The sequence below is a fragment of the Pan paniscus genome, chromosome 4 (genome assembly GCF_029289425.2).
Source record: "Pan paniscus chromosome 4, NHGRI_mPanPan1-v2.0_pri, whole genome shotgun sequence".
Lineage (NCBI taxonomy): Eukaryota > Metazoa > Chordata > Mammalia > Primates > Hominidae > Pan > Pan paniscus.
In genome coordinates, this window is record NC_073253.2 from 7043036 (window position 1) to 7064966 (window position 21931).

Sequence of the window (21931 nt, forward strand, 5' to 3'; positions counted from 1 at the left end):
CTCTGCCTCCCAGGTTCAAGCGATTCTTGAGCCTCAGCCTCCCGAGTAGCTGGGACTACAGGCGTGCACCATGACACCCGGCTAATTTTTGTACTTTTAGTAGAGGTGGAGCTTCACCGCATTGGCCAGGCTGGTCTCGAACTCTTGACCTCAAGTGATCGGCCCGCCTCGACCTCCCAAAGTGCTGGGATTATAGGCATGAGCCACTGCACCCGGTTGATCTGATAGTTTTGTAAGAAGCTTTTCCTGCTTTTGCTTGGCACTTCTCCTTGCTGTCGCCCTGTGAAGAAGGATGTGTTTGTTTCTCCTTCCACCATGATTGTGAATTTCCTGAGGCCTCCTCAGCCCTGTAGAACTCTGAGTCAATTAAACCTCTTTGCTTTATAAATTACCCAGTCTTGGGTATGTCCTTATAGCAGCCTGAGAGTGGACTAATATACCCTGTCACTATAGATTGGCTTTGCTTGGTTTTGAACTTGACATACATGGCATCACACAGCATCTGCTCTTTTTTTTTTTTTTTTTGAGACGGAGTCTCGCTCTGTTGCCCAGGCTGGAGTGCAGTGGCGTGATCTCGGCTCACTGCAAGCTCTGCCTCCTGGGTTCACACCATTCTCCTGCCTCAGCCTCCTGAGTAGCTGGGACCACAGGCGCCCACCACCACGCCCAGCTAATTTTTTTTGTATTTTTAGTAGAGACAGGGTTTCACCGTGTTAGCCAGGATGGTCTCGATCTCCTGACCTCGTGATCCACCTGCCTCGGCCTCCCAAAGTGCTGGGATTACAGGTGTGAGCCACCGCGCCCGGCCAGCATCTGCTCTTTTCTGTGTGGCTTCCTTCACTTATCTATGCCGCTGAAACTGACTCATGTTGTTGCAGCCATCAGGAGTTCATTCTTTTTCGTTGCTGTGTGCTATGGACTGAATATTTGTGTTCCTCTCAAATTCATGTCTTGAAGCCTAAATCCTCATGTGATAGTATCAGGAGGTCATGAGAATAGAGCCTTTATGAATGGGATTAGTGCACTTACAAGGGGATGAAGAGACCAGAGCTCTCTCTCTCTTTGCCATGTGAGGATACAAGAAGATGGCCACCTCCAAACCAGGTGAGAAGCCCTCCTCAGACATGAATCTGCTGGCATCTTGATCTTGGACTTCCCAGCCTCCAGAACTGAGAAATAAATATTTGTTATATAATCTGTCCAGCCTATGATATTCTGCTATAGCAGCCTGAACTGACGTAGATACTGTGTCATACTCCATTGCACGGGAGATGTATCCTTTCTCTTGTTGATACACATTTGGATTGTTTCCAGTTTGGGGGTATTTTAAAGCTGCTAGGAAATTCTTGTTCTCATTTCTAATTTTTAGCAAGTAATATTAACTTGAATTTGTTTCATCAGACCTTTAAAATGCAGGTTTGAACATTTAGGAATATTGTACAGGGAATGGATCCACGAGACATCTGCTTGTTTTTGATGCAGTGTGAAGAATGCATGATCATTGCATTCACATTGAGTTGAGCTGGATGGTTGTGAAGATATGCTTGGCCACTACTGAATTACCTAAAAATTAATTCATACCAGGCAGGAGCAACTGTGGCATTGCCAAGTCTCATTCCCAGCCCTCATGTCCTAGAAGATGAATGGGATGGAGCCAGAAGTGATGTGTAAAATGGGATGGAAGCAGAAGATAGATTCCACTGCTAAAAACTGCATGGATTATGGGTGTGTATTCCATAATACACAAAGGTGACTCCACAGACTCTCAGTTGTGCTTGTTGCTCAGGCCAAATCCTGCCTTTTGAAAAAATAGCATGCGTGTTTACAGATAAATTTTGAAAGCCCGTAGTTAAAGCTAATGACTGTATTATTTTCTAGATTTCTCCGGGCTTGTGGCTGTGTTGGGAAAAGTGGATAGGCCTTGACTCCATAAGCTAAGCTGAGTTACTTGTTTAACACAGGAAATGTGTGGAACATTGTTAGAAGCAAGAGCAGAGCTAAATTTTCTTCTGCTCCCCACACTTCTCATTGCTTCCATTACCACCCATTGGGGCAATGCTGTACCCCATGGTGTTGGCTTCTGATGGTCTCGATCTACGACCCTTCCTCTTCGCTTAGATTTTAATTCTGAGATTGCCTGTATCTTGATCTGAGTAATAGCTCTCCAGTTCAAGGAGAGGGTATTGGAGTGGATTCCCTCAGCGTTGAGTTCATTGGGAGCCATCCAAGGAGCAGCCACCAATAATCTCACTGTGCCTCCCAAGAGCACGATTCTGTTGGGCACCTGCCAGGGATGGCATGGGGATGGCTAGGGCTGGGCATGGTCTAGCACACTCTTTATTCTTCTTTCTAACCCTTTCGCAGTTGAGAGCATCTTGAGGTTATCTGGCCCAACCCCGAGAGCTCTGCATTTCATCTCTACTTGCACACCCACTGTGACAGAAAATTCTCCACTCAGCAAGGAGTAAATTGCATTTTTTTAGATGTCTAATTGCATTTCAAATAACAAGCTTCCGTTCTGCCTTCTGTATCCACACAGAGAAGCCTTGTCCCTTTTCATGAGTTCCTTTTTGGACATTTTCAGCCAATTAAAAAAAATCTCGCTTTCATTTTCTAAATTGTCCCCTATTCAAGTTTATCTTTCCCTGCTCTTTCTATTCCTTCATGGTAGGATTTCTAGACTCAACCTTCTGGGTAGCCCTTTCCTGGATGGATTACGAGTTTTTCAAAATAACTCTGTTAATGAATGTATAGTCTTCTAACCATATCACGCACACAATACACACACAAACACCTTTCACTTACTGCACAGTGCACATATAACACACATACAGTGCAACACAGACATATACCACATATACACCAAAGAATACACACACTACACACACCATGTAATACACTACAATACAATGAAACACAATGCCACATGTGCCACACAATACACACACACCACACATACATACACAACACACAGATATACACAAATATGCACAGACATCCCTCACACACACCAAATGCATATTACACACACTCACATACATAACACAGATCACCTAGAAATAAACACAATCACGTTATACATACACACCCCAAATACACTCCACACACCTTCCTTCCCTCAGTCCTTCTTTGTTTGCATCTCTTCAAATAATTGCAAACTCTCCTATCAAAAAATTGCAAGGCCCATGAGAACATTAAAGATAATATATAACTGCATTGTGATGGGTAAAATAAATTTATGATGTTGGAATCCTATTTGTTCAGCATTCCAGCCATGAAATTGAAGGATGTCACACATTTTTCCCTTACTAAACCTGTAAATGAATCATCTAAAGATAATAAGTCATTTTTATAGAGTAAGACTGCATAGTGTTGCTTCACTTAAATTTAAAGATGATGTGGGACATAATGAATTTCCAGTTGTGAACACAGGTGCAGACACTCATCACAGTTTGAAAAAAATAAGTTCTTAATGGGATTCATGATATTCAGGTTATCTTACTAACTTCTCCAACTTCTTCCCTTTTTATTTACATTTTATTGTAAAATAAATCATAGACACAGAAAAATCCCACTCATAATAAATGTATAGCTTAGCGAATTATTTCAAGATGGAAGCCCTTGCAATGATAACTCATATCAAGAAATAGATCTTTGCCATTTTCCCCAAAGAATCTCCATATATATTGTCCATATTGCTAGTTTGAGTTTTTATAAAAAATCATGAATGAGTGTTGAATTCTGTCTAATGTTTTGCATTAACATGAAAGCATGATTTTTCCCCAGTTTTTTTCCTGATGATGTGATGAATTAGACTGATTGCCTTTAAAAGCAAAACTGTTCTTCCAGTCCTGAAATAAACCCTATTTCTTCATAATATGGTATCTTTTGTATATATCACTGAACTTACTATGCTAATATTTTAAAATAATTTTTGAGTATATGTTCTGAGAGAGATTCATCCATAAAAGTTGGGAAATATTTCCTCTCCTTATAGTCTTTTAATAGTCTAATATATTACTTGTTATTTGTTCCTGTGAAATGAAAAATCCACCTGTGCCTGGGTTTTTTTGTGTGGAAATATTAATAATAAATTCAATAATAATCTGAAAAAACTGAATAATAATTATTGTAAATTATATAATAATTTCTTTAATATATATCACACTATTCACATTTTCTATTCTTCTGTTAGAATTGGTAAATTGTATTTGAGGAATTTATTGATGTAATCCAGATTGCCACACCTTCTGGAGTAAACTTGTTCATAATATTCTTCTATCTTGTTAATGTTTGTAGGATCTGTAGTTATAGTTCATTTTTTCTTTCTTATTAGGTAGTTAGTGTTTTATTCTTGTTCAATTTTCCTAGAGATTTGTCATTTCAAAGCATAACTTTTGACCTTGTTGATTTTTAAAGATTTAAAAAAAAATTTACTGAAATTCTGCTCTGTTCTTTGTTTGTAATTTTCTTCCTTTTTCTTCAATAAAGCATATAAGGTTACAAATTTCCCATTTTCTGTTTCCATGATTTCCCCTCCCACTCCCCGTCCCCTTCCTTCTCCTTTTTTTGATGGAGTCTTGCTCTTTCGCCCAGGCTGGAATGCACTGATGCGATCACGGTTCACTGCAGCCTCTGCCTCCAAGGTTCAAGCAACTCTTCTGCCTCAGCCTCCTGATTAGCTGGGATTACAGGCATCTGCCACCATGCCCGGCTAATTTTTGTATTTTTAGTAGAGACGGGGTTTTGGTGTTTCACTATGTTGGCCAGGCTGGTCTTGAACTCCTGACCTCAAGTGATCTGCCCGTCTTGCCCTCCCAAAGTGCTGGGATTACAGGCATGAGCCACCATGCCTGGCTTGTCTGCTTCTAAGATTTCTTTTGAGAAGTCAGCTATTAATTTTTTTCTTTTTTTTCTCATTCCAAAGGAATGTGTTATTTCTTTGGCTGATTTGAATATTTTCTTCTTGTCCTTGATTTTTAGAAAGCTGACATTGATGATGTATCTAGGTGTGATTTTCTTTATATTTATCTTGCTTGAAGTTTGCTGAACTTCTTGAATGTGTGGGTTGATGTCTTTCATCAGTTTGGAATGTTTTTAGTCATTATCTCTTTGAATATTGTTTCTCATTCTCTCTCCTCCCTGGTAATGCAATTATATATTGTTTAGACATTTTGAATATATCCCATATTTCTCTTAATTTCTTAAAATCATTTTATTCTTTTTAGTTTCTTTCCTTCAGTTTGGGTATTTTTCTATTGCATTGCTTTCCAGTTCACCAGTTTTATGTCCAATCTACTGTTAAAACTATTCATTGCATTCTTAATTTTGGATATTATGATTTTAGTTCTATAGTTTATTTAAAAAATAATTCTAATTCTTAATTGCAAATTGCCATTATTCCATTTATATTGCCTCTCATTTCCTCTATTTTCTTGAATATATTAATCATAATTATTTTAAAATAATTGTCTATTGTATCTAGAATTTGGGTCACTTGAGAACCTAATTCTGTTGTTTGCTTTTAAAAACATTAAAGCACATTGAGCCTATGGTCTTATCTTTTCACAGATCTAATAATTTCTTGTAAGCTGAATATTTTGTATAAAAGACTGTAGAGGTTCCAATGATGTTCTTTTCCACATGAAAGTGTTTTGTGTCTCCTCTCTAAGGCAGAGGAGGTTGATTCCCAAGGGCCAACCATTAGGGATTGGTGTAGTTTTGATCAGACTCAACCTACCTCTGTTCTCAGGGCTTTATCTGAGAGCTTGGAAAGTCTTTGCATCCTGAGTTCTGAATGATTGTGGGTGATTCAGCTTTGCCTTAGAGAAATTTAAGCTCAGTACTCACACTCCTGACCTCATCACCTTCAGAATTTGGCAAAGGTCTTGATGGAGAGAATGCTTGGGTTGGATGCCCTACCCGCTAATTTTGTCCTTCACAAACACTAAAGTCTTTGCTTTGTTTTCTGTCTCCAGCAGCAGCAGCCTCTTGCCAGGGGCTGAGCCTTGATACCCACATTTGTCTGGTGCCCCCAAAAGAGTGGCTGCAGATCCTGGTGTCAATTCACAGGCTTTCATCTTGTGCTGGATTTCTTTTCAGGTTCCTTCCCTGGGAAGTTTTTTGTTTCCTAGTCACAAATATTGACAGAAATTTTACTTTGCCTTTCAGGAACTTTTAGCCTAGCTCTTTAGGCCTCCACTCCCCTGACTACTCAGCTAAAAAAAAAAAAATCAAATGTCTTGTGGGTAAAATCAGCTATGCATTGCAGGGCCCTCACCTGAGATATAATTTGTCACCCTAGCCCTATGGCACCACTGAAAGCTTTTCTGGTTTTCCTTCTTCTAGCGGCATCTTCTACCTGACCTAAATCTGATCACTGGGCTTCTATTTAACAGTACAGAAAGATGTTTCCAGGGAAAAACAGATGCCAACCATCATCTCCCTCTTACTGGCTTTTCTCTCTGAAAGTTTAGTTTATTTATTCTTTGTTGATTCCACATCTCTCCAATGCTTCGAAAATGATTTTTTATTCTTTTGTTTCTTAGTTCCTGAGATCAGGGGCATTGGCTGTTACCTACTACTTAGAAGTGGAAGTTTGGGGCACATGTTTTGACTTTCTTTTTCATAGTTTGTTGACTTGATTTGACATCAGTACACTCTGTACCCTATGGCAGGGAACCCCAAACCCCAGGCCAAGGACCAGTCTGGTATGGTCAGTGGTCTGTTAGGACCTGGGCCACACAGCAGGAGGTGAGAGGCAGGTGAGTAAGCGAAGCTTTGTCTGTCTTTACAGCCACTCCCCATCGGTCACATTCCCACCTGAGCTCCTCCTGTCAGATCAGCAGCAGCATTGGATTCTCACAGGAGCTCGAACCCTATTGTGAACTGTGCATGCCAGAGATCTAGGCTGTGGACTCCTTATGAAAATCTAATGCCTGATGATCTGTCACTGCCTCCTATCACCCCCAGATGGGACCATCTAGTTGCAGGAAAACAAGCTCAGGGTTCCCACTGAATTCTACATTATGGTGAGTTGTCTAATTATTTCATTATATATTAAATGTAATAATAATATAAATAAAGTGCACAATAAATGTAATGTACTTGAATCATCCCGAAACCATCACCCCTGCCCCCAGTCCATGGAAAATTATCTTCCACGAAACCGGTCCCTGGTGCCAAAAAGGCTGGTGACTGCTGCCCTATAGAATCACTCGGGATTTAAAACTTTTACTTGTAAATGTTAAATGTTTTGCATCAGAGGCATCTTCAGTGGCCACAGGCTGGAATGTTTCCTCCTTAAGCTGAGTAGTCCTTAAAACAATGGAACCTGTGTAACTAACTTCATTGCAATTATAGTGGAATTCTCAAACTCTGGGACACTTATAGCACAAATTTGGGGCATGATTTCTTAAAGATTCTCTATGCCATTGTAAAGTAATGGTGTGGCTAAAGTATCCTATCAGGGTCATGTCCTTTGATTACTACAACTCCTGGCATTTAGGAGTTTTTTTTTTTCTTTTTTTTTTTTAAGGCATGAAGGTGAGGGAGGGCTTCAACTGGGAGTTTTGAGCTTTTGGTGTGTGTAACTTACTAAGATTGGTGAGGGATTAAGTATTAGGCTAGGGAAGGAAGAGAGGGAGTCAGATGCAAGTCTTCCCAAGCTTTCTATGTTGATCCAATCAGTTTTCTTTTCCTTTAAGTTTTTTTCTCTCTTCAGGTGGATCATTGAGGCACCAGCATATGCCACTTTTGATTCTGGGTTCCACTGATAGACTGGATAAAGAAAATGTGGTACATATACACCATGGAATACTATGCAACCATAAAAAAGAATGAGATCATGTCCTTTGTAAGGACATGGTTGGAGCTGGAGGCCATTATCCTTAGCAAACTAACGCAGGAACAGAAAACCAAATACTGCATCTTCTCACTTATAAGTGGGAGCTAAATGATGAGAACACATGGACACATGGCGGGAACAACACACACTGGGGTCTAGCAGAGGAGGGCAGAGGGTGGGAGGAGGGAGAGGATCAGGACAAATAACTAATGGGAACTAGGCTTAATACCTAGGTAAGGAAATAATCTGCACAACAAACCCCCATGACATAAGTTTACCTACGTAATAAAACTGCACTTGTACCCCTGAACTTAACAGTTAAAAAAATTTAAAAAGGGTTTTTCTGTTTCAGTTATACGTCAAGAAGAGCTGCTCTCATTACCTGTGTCACAGGCAAATGAAAGCCTTGTTTGATTACTTAAGTAATCCAGGAGAACATGTAACTCATCATTTTCAGGAAGGTGGTCAGTGAAGAGAAGAGGAAGAGAGTAGAAGCTTCTTTTAGGATGGAGGAGAAGAAGACAGTTGGAGTGGGACAAGTCCCATTTGATGGTGTGTGGTCGCTACAGCAGGTACAGTGAAGTGGCTCCTGTTTTGGAAATGAGGGAAGCTCTGATTCCCCTGAGAGAGTAGAAAAAGGTCAGGATGGATGCTAATGGGATGCACTAGGTGGAGGGCAGCTGGGAAGCTACCTCTGTGCTTGCACAGTCTCCTCAGATGGGAATTATTTCTCTACTTCTGTCGTATTTGTCTTGGTGTAACTGAACCCGCATCTTAAAATTCCCTGATTACCTCAGTTGGAAGTGAGTTCTCCTACATTTGCGCTCCTGAAACACGTGAGAATATTAGTTGTTCTGAATGAGCTGTTACTGTACTCACGGGTGGTACAGTTTAGAGAGGGTGACGTGTTTGTTATGAGTATGGGCTCTGGACCTAGCCTCCCTAGGCCCAAATCTCCGTTATCTGCTTTCACTCACTGGACCTAGGGCAAGTTAACTTTTTTCATCTGCAAAATGGACTAGATCTTGAAAGCAATGTCAGTGCATTTTGTGAGGATAAAACAAGTCACTGCATTTATTTGATTAATATGTACAAAGCACTTTGAGTACACTGAGTACTCACTAATGCTAGCTGCTACATTTCCTACTAGTGTAATTGAACGAATACACACACTTAGAGTATATTACACTTTAAATAAACGTTATTGTATGTACTTGATTGTCACTATTTGGTGATAGAGACCCTGTCTTCCTTGCAGTGAAGGGCACCATAGTGGCTAAACTTAGAGTTACTTTAGAAAAACCAGGTGTTAGGGTGCCCCCAAGAGCATCGCCAGTGTGACGGAACAGTATCAAAGAGGACTTCACAGATGACAGTTAAGGTTTCAGGTCCACGTAGGTCTTAACTATAAATTGTGACAGCGTAAGGGCTGAAGGTCTGAGAGTGTGTGTGCTCACTAAGAGGCTAGGGGTTTCAAGTTTCCTGAAATAACTGCAAGAACTGTGCAACACAGAGAGAACCTACAGGGAAAGAAAGGAAGGGGCCGGGAGCTTGGACTCACAGTAAGGACCTGGGATGGGGATTGAAAACCAAAAGCAACTGTGATGACACTCTGCTCCAGCTGGTGGGCAAAGCTGGGAAGAGCCGGAACCCTGGCTTCCTGTTCCACCTCCATAGGACCCATCCCTGCTGCTCCATGCCCTCTCTGAAGATCCACCAGTGCAAATGGTCATCTCAGCCTCCTAAGAGTCAGCCCTCTTGTGAATCCTCCTGCAGATACAAACAAGGCTGGGATGTTGCTTGCCCTGCAGTTGGGGGTTGTCTCAGGCAGAGGCCCTAAGGGATAGTGGTGACACCAGGCCAGACGGGAGAGCCTGGCTGTTTGCCTGAGAGTTCCAGCTTTGCCCCTAACAGCCATGAGACAGCTGTTCTCATGCCAAGAAAATGAATTTATACAGTGAAGTAAATCAAATTGTAAAGAACAATGTGATTAGAGAAAAAAAATCGTTTGTTATCTTGCAGTCCCCGGACATGATATATTCGCGGCCCAGGACCTTTTAAACAAAGAAATAATAAGAAACCATTTAGAAAAACAAATAAACTGGCAAATGTTTGTGAAATATTTATAAGATGCAGAGCCATTTTATATGCAAGAATTTATTAGCTAATTTTTTTTATCTTGTGAAGGACTATTTTTGGAGACAATGAAATTGTTCTGGAAAAATACTTAAATTGGTAAGGATTAAAAACAGACAAGAAAGCCAAGACTTTAATTACTATTATGATTTAGTTATATTTTTTGGGAAAAAATTATGCAAAGCTATTTGTACTTTTAATCTTTTGTCAACATTTTCCCTATATTCATAACTTATCCAACTTATCAAACAGAAAAAAGTCAGATGTATGAGGGGAAGAGATCTGGCTCAGCTGAAATTACTTGGTCTCTAACTCTGTGATGATGTGAGACCTTAGGAATCTCAGACTCGCTGTATTAGTGAGTAAGTAAAAATCCTGGGTTTTAGAACATTTAAAGGAAATGGTGTTTATTCTCCCTTATTTGTCTCACTTGGCAGTGGAATTATTGCAATTTCAGGGCAATGTACTTGAACAGTGATGTTGGCAAAAGGGAGTAAGAGTAGATAGGATAGTGAATGATTAGAAACCATTTTGCAGAGGGAGCAGTTGAAGGAATGGGGTTCTTTACACAGAGAGCAGAATACTGGGTGGGAAGCCATAGGCCAGCCCTCCAATGTATGATGGTTTCAATGTCCTCCTTCTTTCTCTGTCCTCTTCCCAGGAGGGGCTCTTGACCAGATGGGTGAGAGAGTGCAGAGCTTTGTGCATAGCAGTGCAGACAAGTCGTGCAATAGGGTGTGGTCAAAACGACCAAGAAACAGGATTGCGTGTCATGTGGGTGCTTCATCTTGAGGAATCTGGGAATCCTAAAACATCCTTCAATTTTCCAGAGGACTTGAGATGTCTGTCCTTTCTGAGATGGACAGGTTCCCCTGAGAGCTGTCTCACCGTGGTCTACAAAGGGGGCACAGCAAGATGGACTTGGGAGTTTCTGTAGCTCTGCCGGCCAAACTCCAACCAGGGGGAAGTCCATGGAAACTTGCTGGCAGTCCCAGCCTCTTAGAGTGATCCCCTGGGAGCCTCCCAGACTTTGTAAAGGACGAGTTTGAGGAGAAGAAAGACATGTCGCTCCAGATTAGGCCACCAGTTTCTCTGCTAGTTCACTGCAACACTTTGTACATTTCCAGGTCATCTCTTACATATGCTGGAGATGTGTGGTGGAGCTTGATGCTAATTAGCAGGCTAGATCTGTGATGTTTTTATTAAGTTGGGTCACAAAGTGTTCAATGCCTCTCTCTCTAGAATGATGATGCACTCATCAACCTGTCCTAAGTTCTGCGGCTTTAGCCAAGATTCTTAAAGAATAGGAAAAGTCCCACTTCACACCCTGTTCCATCAGGCTTTAACTGGTCACTGTACTGCTCGGTACAACACTCTGTTCATTTGTGTGAGTAAATAGAAGTAAGAGTCATTGAACTCAAGGAGGTATAGCACTCTATTGAGGCTTGAGTCTTAGCAGGTGGTACCTTGGTGGAGAAGTGATTTCATTCTTAGAACTTTTAAAGGAAGTTTCTGGGAGAGTCACCTCTTGGGTGGAGGTTGGGTTTGATCTCAAGGACTTTGTGTTTGAGTTTATAGGACTCTGCCTAAGCAAACATAGAGCTGTCTAGCCTAAGTGGTGTTCTTTGATGCACACTGGGACTTTCTTGATCAGTTATTAAATGTAATTCATTGTTATAAATGTGCCCTTGACAAAAATGGATGTTCTTTAATTTTTGAATATAGAACTCTGTATCCATCCATTAGGGAAGGCTTGTCAATTGTATTGTTCAACTATTCTTGCTGAATTTTTTGTCTGATTGATGTATCAATAATTGTCACAGTAATCCAATATGATGGTGAATTTATCAAACTTCTTTCTGCAGTTTTAACACTTTTTGCTACATCTTGTGAGTGTTTTCTTAGGTCCATACATTTGACAAAATTTCTTTTTGTCATTTCAATAAACTGAATCTTTTCAAATAATGTAATGATAATCTCTATCCCTAACTCTTCATTTTGTCTTAGTATCTCTTTTGTCTAGTATTGATGCAGCTGTATTAGCTTTCTTTCTGTTGGTAGCCATTTATGTCTTTTATTTCTTAAAACATTGAACCATATAAAATTGGCAATATCCATCCTTTTTTGTCCCACAAAAATGGCAATTTCGTATGGCTGAACCAATGCTGTCAAACTGCTTTTGCATGCCCCTATGCTTTAAGTGGGTCTCTTGTATACAATATGTAAACCCTTCTTTTGATCTTTGTCTTTTAACTATGACTTTAGCCCATTTACATTTACTGTAACTACTGGTATAATGGGATCCATTCTACGATACTAATTTATTATTTTTGTTTGCTTACCTTTCTACATTTTAAAAAATTGCTATTTTTTTATTTCTTCGATAATAAGATAGAACTTTTGTGTGCCCTTATATTCACTGGTGTCATCTTCCCTACAAATATTGCCATCCTATTAATATTTTCTATCTTAGGGATGGTGGCTAATGGAACTTTCTGTGATGATGGAAATGTTCTATAGCTATGCTGGTCAATATAGTAGCCACGAAGGGCTATTAAACCCTTGAAATGTGGCTAGTGTGACAAAGGAACACATTTTAGAATTTTATTTAATTTTAATTAACTCAAATTTAAATTTAAATAGCCACATGAGGCTAGTAACTACCATATTGGATAGTGAAGATCTATCTTATTAATTCTGTATATTTTGGGCATATTTATCTCTTCCTTGTCCTAACGACTAAATAAAGATAACAAACTTTGCCAATATATTTGATTACATTTATTTCACATCATTATTATCGCTTGCAACATCTCGGATTTGCTTCTTCAATTTAAGCACTTCATCTACAAACTTTTGTCAATGTGGGCCTCTGGGTGACAATATTTCTAAGGTCTTATAAGTCTGGTGATCATCTTATTTAATGATGTTTTGGCCCGATCTAACAATCTAGGCTATTTAATATTTTGCAAACACCAATCCAGTTTTTATTTTTGCATCCATTCTTCCTATTGAAAAGTCTGGTTTTACCCGAACTTGACCTATTGTGTATAATGTTCTTCACTTCTGGCCGCTTTAAAATTTTTCCTTTTGTATTTTCTATTTTAAAATTTTATTAAAATGTGTTTAACTTATCACTCCTCTCTGGTACTGTATGAGATTTTTAAATATAAAATTCTAGAACATTTATATCTTATGTCTTCAAATAGTTGTGAGTCCCATTTTAATTTTCCTCTTTTCCTCCTGCAACTCCTTTTATTTGGATTTAGTGCGTGTATTTCATTCCTCCATGTTGTTTTCATTTTTTTTGTATTTACCAATTACAAAAGTTTTAATTTTTTTCTTCTTCCTGGGATTGATATTTTTCCAATGCTCTGGTCTTCCAGTTTGCTATTTTGCTCCTCAGCTGCTTCCATTTGATATTTATCCTATTCATTTCATTTTTTAGTCAACTGTAACCTCTTTTATACCAAATGTTTGACTGCTTTCTATGGCTTTCTTTTTGATTCATATTGCTAATATATCCCCTTATCTGTTTTCAAATGTTTATTAGTCTAATTATGAATTCTTGGTTGAATATTTCTGCTTCTGATGGAGGCTGTAATCTAGTAGGTTTTTCTTTTAAAGTGTTATGCCCATCAACAATCTTTCTTTTTTCTTTCTTTTTTTGTCCTGAGAGTGCCTTCCCTTCTGGGATATTGGCTACTCTGTCAGCCATGCACATTGAGGAAGGCCTGACTCCACCACCTCAGCCCCAGTGAGCTCAAAGGATGGGGTGGATGAACTTTGTAGCAGAGACTTGGCACCAGAAAACACAGTCATGGTTAGTCCCCACCCTACAAAACCACTCCTCAGCTTGGAGCTTCACCCACTACCCTGCTGGGAGCAGCAGCATTAGGGAGAAACACAGTTAGATTGGAATTCACCAGCCCCGGGGAAGATGCACGAGCTACCGCCTGAAGTGATCACTCTCCACTTAACTCTTTTCAGCTCCTCATAAGCACACAAAATCTGGACCTCTCTGATGTGCCTTCTGTGGCCATCTGGACCAGGGGCCACAGTTGCCACGGTTTTGGGTGCAGACATGATCTGAGTGAAGAAAATGACTGAAAATTGCAAGTTGAGCTCCGGCTGCTCTTGCCCCAGGCCGAATCCACCTCTCCATGAGTTTAAAATAGCATTGCCCCCTACCTCCATTTCAGGGGGTTTACCTCCAGAGTTCGCCAGCTTAATTTTGGCCAAGGAAGCCGGGCATCATGCTCGTTCAGCATTTGTTGGAATCAGAATCATCCTCTATTCTATACAAATAATATATTTAAAAATTATCTAATGAGAGATTCACTTGTTTGCATATAAATAAGTACTACAAAGCCTTTATTCTCAAACAGGTAAACATATTGAACATCAGTCTAAATCTAGGCTTAATTCAAAATTTATAATAATTTGGATGGAGTTGGAGATGTTTTACCATGTATCATGTTTCTTTTCAACAAAATTGTTCAACAAAATGAAAAAATATTTCATTTCAACAAAATGAAAAAATGTTTTCAACAAAAATGTTTATTTTCAACAAAACTAAAATGGCATATTGGCTGTGGTCCTTCCCAAGGTGATTTAGATGAGATAGTATGAAATGTTTTCCTTTCAGATAAAATTAATGGGAAAATGACTCCCTCTAGGACTCTGACAATAAGGACCTAGAAGTCATTTTGAAATGCAATTAGACAGTTTGGATGTGGTTTTAGCTCCCGGCTGCCATTAGTGAGAGCTTAATTTTGGTCTCATGCAAATAATGCTGTGTCTATGAGAGAATCGCCAAACATGAACTTTGCAGGGCAAGAAGCAGGGATGTATTTCTATTTCTAAATTTAAGCCTTGAGACAGTTAACTCAAGGAAATGATGAAGCATGTATAAAAGACAACTTCAGAGAGTTGTGAAGAGATCGCCATTAAGAGAATTTATCACTTACTGAAGATTATCGGTTTTAAATTTTGAAAGATTTAAAAACACAAAGAAGAATCCCAGAAACATACATATTCATGATTTAACAAATGTTAACATTGGGGCACTTTTCCTTTATGTTATTGTTTTTATATTGTTTTGTATTTTTCTGTACTTAATGCTTTTTAAAAAATAGACACATAGAAAATTACAGAAGTAATCGTGATCATGCATTTGGTGAATATTCTTTAGCACTGCTAAAAGGGAGGAAATAATGGAAGCACACAGAGGCCTAGAAATCTGTCCTTCATTTGTGATGGATGTGTGTCCATCTGCTCGTATCGAGACTGGGTCCATCTCAGTGGCCACCTAAGAACAGAAAATGCACAACCTGGGAAGATTTTAACATAGAATCATATAATCCTAGTTTTGGAAGGGCTTTTAGGCCACCTAGTCTGACACCGTGATTTACAGATGAGGAACCTGAAACTGAGAGATGAAATAACGCTAACAAGGTCTTATCGTTCAAGTAACACATATTTGTTCCCTGGATGTCATCCACTGAATAAATGGAAAATTATAGCTATGGGTCAGGAAAAAGCTCTGAGAAATGAGGACTGCCTGAGCATTTGTGTCATAAATGGGTACTTGGAGCTAATTTATTTCCTAAATAACAACAGTGAAACTGCTCTGCTGCAGGCCTGCAAATGCACGCGCCAGAGTCTAGAATGATTGTTGGCTGATGCCTCTCAACATTCTCTGCATGGAAATTTCGTGGAGTCAGACACAGATTATGAACAGTTGACAACTTCGCCTCCAGCACAAAGGAAGCGGCATGGGATAGTTGACTTGTTAGGGCACACACTTGGTTACAAAAAGTTTTGTTTTGTTTTAAACTGTGGGACTCTCAGATTCTTAAATGTGCCATGTGCAATGTTTCTCAAACTCAATTAGGGCACCCTTTCTCAGAATATGTTACAGGACAATGTCCCATAGAACACGGGGGAGGAAACTCTTGCCTAAAGGTAAGAAAATGTCAGGATGGGAACAGTACAGATTAAAAGAAAATTCTTATGTCTCTGCTGCAAAACAGACCCCCTTTTAGAATGTTTTATGTGCACTCTATGGAGCATTGACTGTTCTGAAGAATGTTGTAAGGTAGATTCTGTCTTGGCCTCCAGTTACGGGTGAAGAAGCTGGACATGGAGGTAGTAAGGAACTCGTCAGTGGTGGCTGCTGCTAAGTGGCAGGTCAGGCTCAGTCTTGGAGCCCAAGCTGCTGCGTGCTGCCCTCTGTGTGTGGCCATTGTTTCCCAGCCCTGGCTCTCTGTTTCCATCTGTTCCTGTACCTTCACTCTCTGAGCTCTGGATTCTTGGCCTCATTTTCATCCCTCCAATGACCTGTGCAGCCTCCACCTCTGGGTCTTTGCACATGCTGTTCCCTCTTCCCTTCTTTTCCAGTTAATACCTACTCACCCTGAGACGTCAGCTCAATGTCACATTCTCAGAACCCTTTTCTGGACCTGTCACACTATGCTTCTCTGTTGCCCAGGATCACGTCCCTTCCCACAGGCCTTGGCATAGGCAGATGAGGATGCCCCTCCTCTCCAGCAAAGGCAGGGCCAGACCGGGCTTGCTGTTGATGTCTGTGTATGGTGCCCAGCAGAAGGCAGGGGCTCAACTCATACAGCAAAGATGAGGGTCCCTTCCCACTGGCTAGCCACTCATATTCACAAGAGTGGAAAAGACTGGACCACTCCCTAGTTGGCTGATGATGTGCTTGCTCTGTATCTTAGAAGAGTTAAAGCATAGTTAGTATTGACTATGGTTTGTGGTGTCAAAGTCTGTCTCTCCGAAATGGAAAATACCCACAAATTTCGAATGTCTCTGCTTTTAAATAACAAAAGTCATGTCTCAAAGTACTAATGAAAGCATTACCTCTTTTGGACCCTTACTGTCAGTGGTATTTTTGTATGTGTATTTTGATTATCTGGCTCTTATATACTAAGAAGGAAAACAAACACCACACCTCTCTTATTAATGCAGCTGACACATTTACCTCCCTCTATTAACAACTTTTAAAAGTGGCGTTCTGAACAGAATGAAAGGGTCGTCATTAATCTCAGGCTCTAGTTACCATTACGTTATCTTTCTCTAGGGATCCAGTTACTGACCCAGCACCTCTCTGAGCTTAGGAAATAATTATTGCTGACTCCCTACCTGCAGTGCTTGTGAGCAGCAATAAGAAAAGATGATGGGAAAGCAGTTTGCAAATGCCAGATATTACATGAATGCTAAATTATTAATTGCTACTGCTCACCTCGCCCCTTGTGAACTCTCTCTGATAATGGTAATTTTAAGATGGGAGTTTTTCTTACTATGCTTTATGAAAATCTCAAACTCAAACTCAAAATCCAACTTACAGATATCTTTTGCATTTGAAAAGTGTTTTTATAGGATAGGGCTAGGTTTTTATTTTTTGCTCCCATGTCTTAGCTGGAACAACAAGGTTCTCAAGTTTCCACGTTCTGTGTCAGCTGTCAAACCTTTTGTTTGTCTGTCATTTCTGCAAAGACTCTCTCTGTCTCTCATTGCTAGTCACTGACCAATCCTCAAAGCTGAACAGAAAGTACATTCATGATTTGTGCCGGTCTGATGTCTGCACCTACCACCATGTGCACAGATCCAGGACTCCAAGCTGGGGGCTGCCAAGAGGAGCCTGGACCTGGGGAAGTGGAGGTACCATCTTGTGAAACAGCACCTCTGGTGGAGGAGGGGGCTCCACGTCCAGACTTGCTGATGTTCTCCGTGTCTTGGAGATGAGAAGCCTCAGTTAGATGAGGACCTGGGTCAGCAACTGGATCCCTAGATAAAGGTAGCCCAATAGTAACTACAGCCAGAGATAGATGATGACCCTTTCATTCCGTTCAGAATGCCACTTTTAAAAGTTGTTAATAGAGGGGTTGGGCATGGTGGCTCACGCCTGTAATCCCAGCACTTTGGGAGGCTGAGGTGGGCGGATCACCTGAGGTCAGGAGTTTGAGACCAGCCTGGCCAACATGGAGAAACCCTGTCTCTACTAAAAAGAGAAAAATCAGCCAGGCATGGTGGTGCACGCCTGTAATCCCAGCTGCTAGGGAGGCTGAGGCACGAGAATAGCTTGAACCCTGCGAAGCGGAGGTTGCAGTGAGCTGAGATTGCGCCACTGCACTCCAGCCTGGGTGACAGAGTGAGACTCTACCTCAAAAAAAAAAAAAAATTGTTGCTAGAGGGAGGTAAATGTTTCGGTGTTAATGAGAGAGGGACAGTGTTTGTTTTCCTTCTTACTATATAAGCATCCACAGGTGTCATGGGGCAGGAATCACTGGCTCAGAGTATCAGCGAGACCTCATGTTAATCCCAGCCTGTTTACTCCTGCTCTTGGCTTCAGCCAAGCCCTGGACTCAGGTGTTTCTGTTCAAGATGAGACGTGGTCTTCTCCTGCCATCTGTAGATGGTTCCTCCTGAGAACCTGGATCCTAGCACCACCCTTGGAAAAATGGTGACTTTCTGGCAGCAAGGCCGGCTGGTGCATTGTGAGTGAGGGAAGCCCATTCACACCAGAATTTCTGTCTAGCAATGAGATCAAGCCAAAGAGCCTTGAAACTGCAAGAAGCTTTGGCTCTAGGCCACAAGACTTTTGCAATCAGTGTTGAGCCTATTCAGGCTTCAGTCTGCAAAAGGCAAGGAAGCAGAATAGCTCAGTGTCAGATAAGGCTGCTGTTTGGTTAAGATCCCGGGTTTTTGGCTGTAAGTGAAGTTGATAAGTATTTTATAAGGTGTGGGAGGGCCTGCTTGAAATGAGGTGTGCAAGGCATTGAGACGTGCCCCAAACAGGAAATGTGCTCCGCGGATTATGGTTATTTCCAGGGGACTTCTGTGTGATCTCTTGTCCAGGTTTTGTGCCTGATGATTATATACCTGGAATCTTGGCAGCTACCTGCCTGGCTCCTGGCCAAGCATGAGGACTTTGCCTGCACACAAATTATCCATGGAGTGAGACAGTTATGAGCAAGAATCCTGATTTTCCCATTAGCAGCTGGGCGACCTCGGGCGTGCTACTTAACCTCTCCGAACACTCATATCTCTAAAATGGAATTCACATGTCCAGCAGGTTTTGTCAAGGTTAATAATAAAGCTTTGGAAAAGCCTGGTGTGGTGTATGCCTCACAATTGGGAGCTGCTGCTGCTATGCTAAACATACATCGGCAGAAATTGGCTGCAGGCCCTCAGAACCTGTGCTCTGGCCTGATCTGTTGCAATCATGGTGGGTTGGGGCCTGTGTTAGTCCTTAGACTAGCATCCCGATATTGGAGGGTTTTCACCTTCTCTGAGGTTTAGGCCATGAAATAAAACCAGATTTTCATGTTTGTCTGAGCAAAGTGGTTGGCTGGTGTCTGCCCAGCTGCTCTGCAGGTGGACGCAGTGATGGAAGCAGGACTCAGAGGTCTATTTGGGCTTCAATGCTTAGCCTCTGTCTCTCATTCGGCTTTACTGATGACAATGCTGCCATTTTCAGCCCCTTCTGAGTCTTGGGTGAATTTCTCAATTAGGTTCGAAGCTGTGAGATCAAGATATGGTTAATTAGCATTTTCCAGTAATTTCAGGGAAATCATAGGAGGATTCATATTATTGGAGAGGAATCTATTTTCTGTTATTTAAGGATCACGATGAGCCATTTTCTTGTAACTAACTAGAAGATTATAGACTCTAGCATGTGTGTAAGTGTATGGATAGACTCTAACATATGTATACGTATGTATGTGGGGTGGTATGTCTATATATATATATATGCTGTGTGTGTATATGTATGTGTGTATATATAATACATATCTATGCAAATGGTCCTACTGAAAATTTGCCAATGGTACGACCAAATTCAGAAAAACAATATGAATAGTAATTAACAGCTTGTTAAATTTGAAATGCTTTTAAATTTATCTCACCTGTTCAAGTAATAAAGTGACATGGTTCTACTCTGACATTTTCAGTCTTGATTAAACATTGTATGTGCCTAATGTCATGTATGTCATTGTCACGTATGTGCCTCATGTCCTCCTGCTCCTCCTCTGTCCCCAGGCACAGGTGTGCTGGAGCCAGCTGTGACCTCTGTTCCTAACTTCACGCTCGCGAACATTAAGTCAGTCGCTTAAAATCGGCCATGGGGAGAGCCTTCACACCATGGCAATCGGCAAAAACAGCAAAATAGATCCCTCTCATCCCCAGGGGAGTCCACTGTGAAAACTCACCTGCCCACCCCTGTTTCTAGCTTCCAGTATCTGGAAAGCCCAATTTCCATATGAAGGCTGCCACATTAATGTGTAAAACCTTGAAATCTCTTCGAGAAAAGTGGTTGTGATCAGCAAGTGTTATTAGGTGCACCTGGGTGCCTTGGCTGAGCGCCAGGGGAAGCTTCTCTGTTTCCTGCGCTAGCACTGGCATGCCACGCCTGGCGATACCGGGAACCCAGACATAGGTCAAATCTTGTGTTTCATAGCTGCTCTTCAGCCCAAATGGCAATGCAAAGAAAACATACTTTAATGCCTCATGAGAAGAGTTTTGCAAATAAGACTGACATAGCCTTAGATAGAGGGTCAGGCACAGGATCTGTCCAAGCACCTTCCTGTCTCATTAGGTGGTGGATCTGCAGGTGTAGACACAAGCTGTCTGCTAAGTATACTACGAATGGAGCCTCCTCTAAGGGGGCTGATCTGGGATGCAGGGACATTGTGGGAAGTGAATTTACGCATAGATACGACACTTCTGCCTTTCTTTGACACCGGAATGTGGTAGTAAAATGCATTAGTTTGTTTAGGAAAGAATCCCCTAATGAGTCTATAACACCTTTTATGATGCCCCATTGACTACATTACCGTTGCTTGCAGGGTTTTTCCTTCTTCTTTTTTATGGGTTTATTGAGTTATAATGTTCATACCATACAGTTCATTCACTGTAAATGTACAATGATATTTAGTAATAGAAACTTGTTCAACCATCACCACCATCAAGTTTCAGAACATTTTCATCACGCCAAAAAGTTCCTTCTCACTCATTTGCAGCCAGTCCTGCTCCCGCGGGCCACTGTAGCTACAGACAACGACTCATCTTTCTGTCTATAATTTTTAATCTTTTCTAGAAATTTTGATATAAATAGGGTCATGCAATTTTACTATTTGGTGGCTGGCTTCTTCCACTTAGCATAATGCAGTGAGGTTCAAATGTGTTGCTGCCTGTATTTGCAGTTTGCTTCTTTTATGCTGCGTAGTACTCCATGGCACAAATATACTACATTTTGCTAATTTTCCTATTGATAGAGATTTGGATGCTTTCGCGCTTGGGGCTGTCATGGATGTTGTTGTTATGAACATTTTTATAAAAGTCTTTTTGTAGACATATGTTTTCTTTCTCTAGGGTAGCTAGGAGTGGAATGGCTGGGTTGTGTGGTAAGTATATGTTTAACCTTTTAAGAAACTGCCAAATTGTTTTTCAAAGTGTCTGCCCCATTTTACATCCCCTCAGGCATGAGAAAAAGGGATCTAAGTTCTCCTTATCCTGAACTTGGTATTCTTTTTTTTTTTTTTTTTTTGAGATGGAGTCTCTTTCTGTCATCTAGGCCGGAGTGTAGGCTGGAGTGCAGTGGTGCTATCTTGGTTCACAGCAATCTCTGCCTCCCAAGTTCAAGTGATTCTCCTGCTTCAGTCCCCTGAGTAGCTGGGACTACAGGCACATGCCACCATGTACTACTGATTTTTGCATTTATAGTAGAGATGGGGTTTTACCATGTTGGCCAGGCTGGTCTTGAACCCCTGACCTCAAGTCATCCACCTGCCTCGGCCTCCCAAAGTGCTGGGATTACAGGCATGAGCCACCGCGCCCGGCCTTTTTAGTCTTTTTGAGTATAGTCTTTCTAGTGGGTATGGTGAACCCCAAATATCTGAGACAGTTCAAGTTATTTCCAGTTTCCCCTGT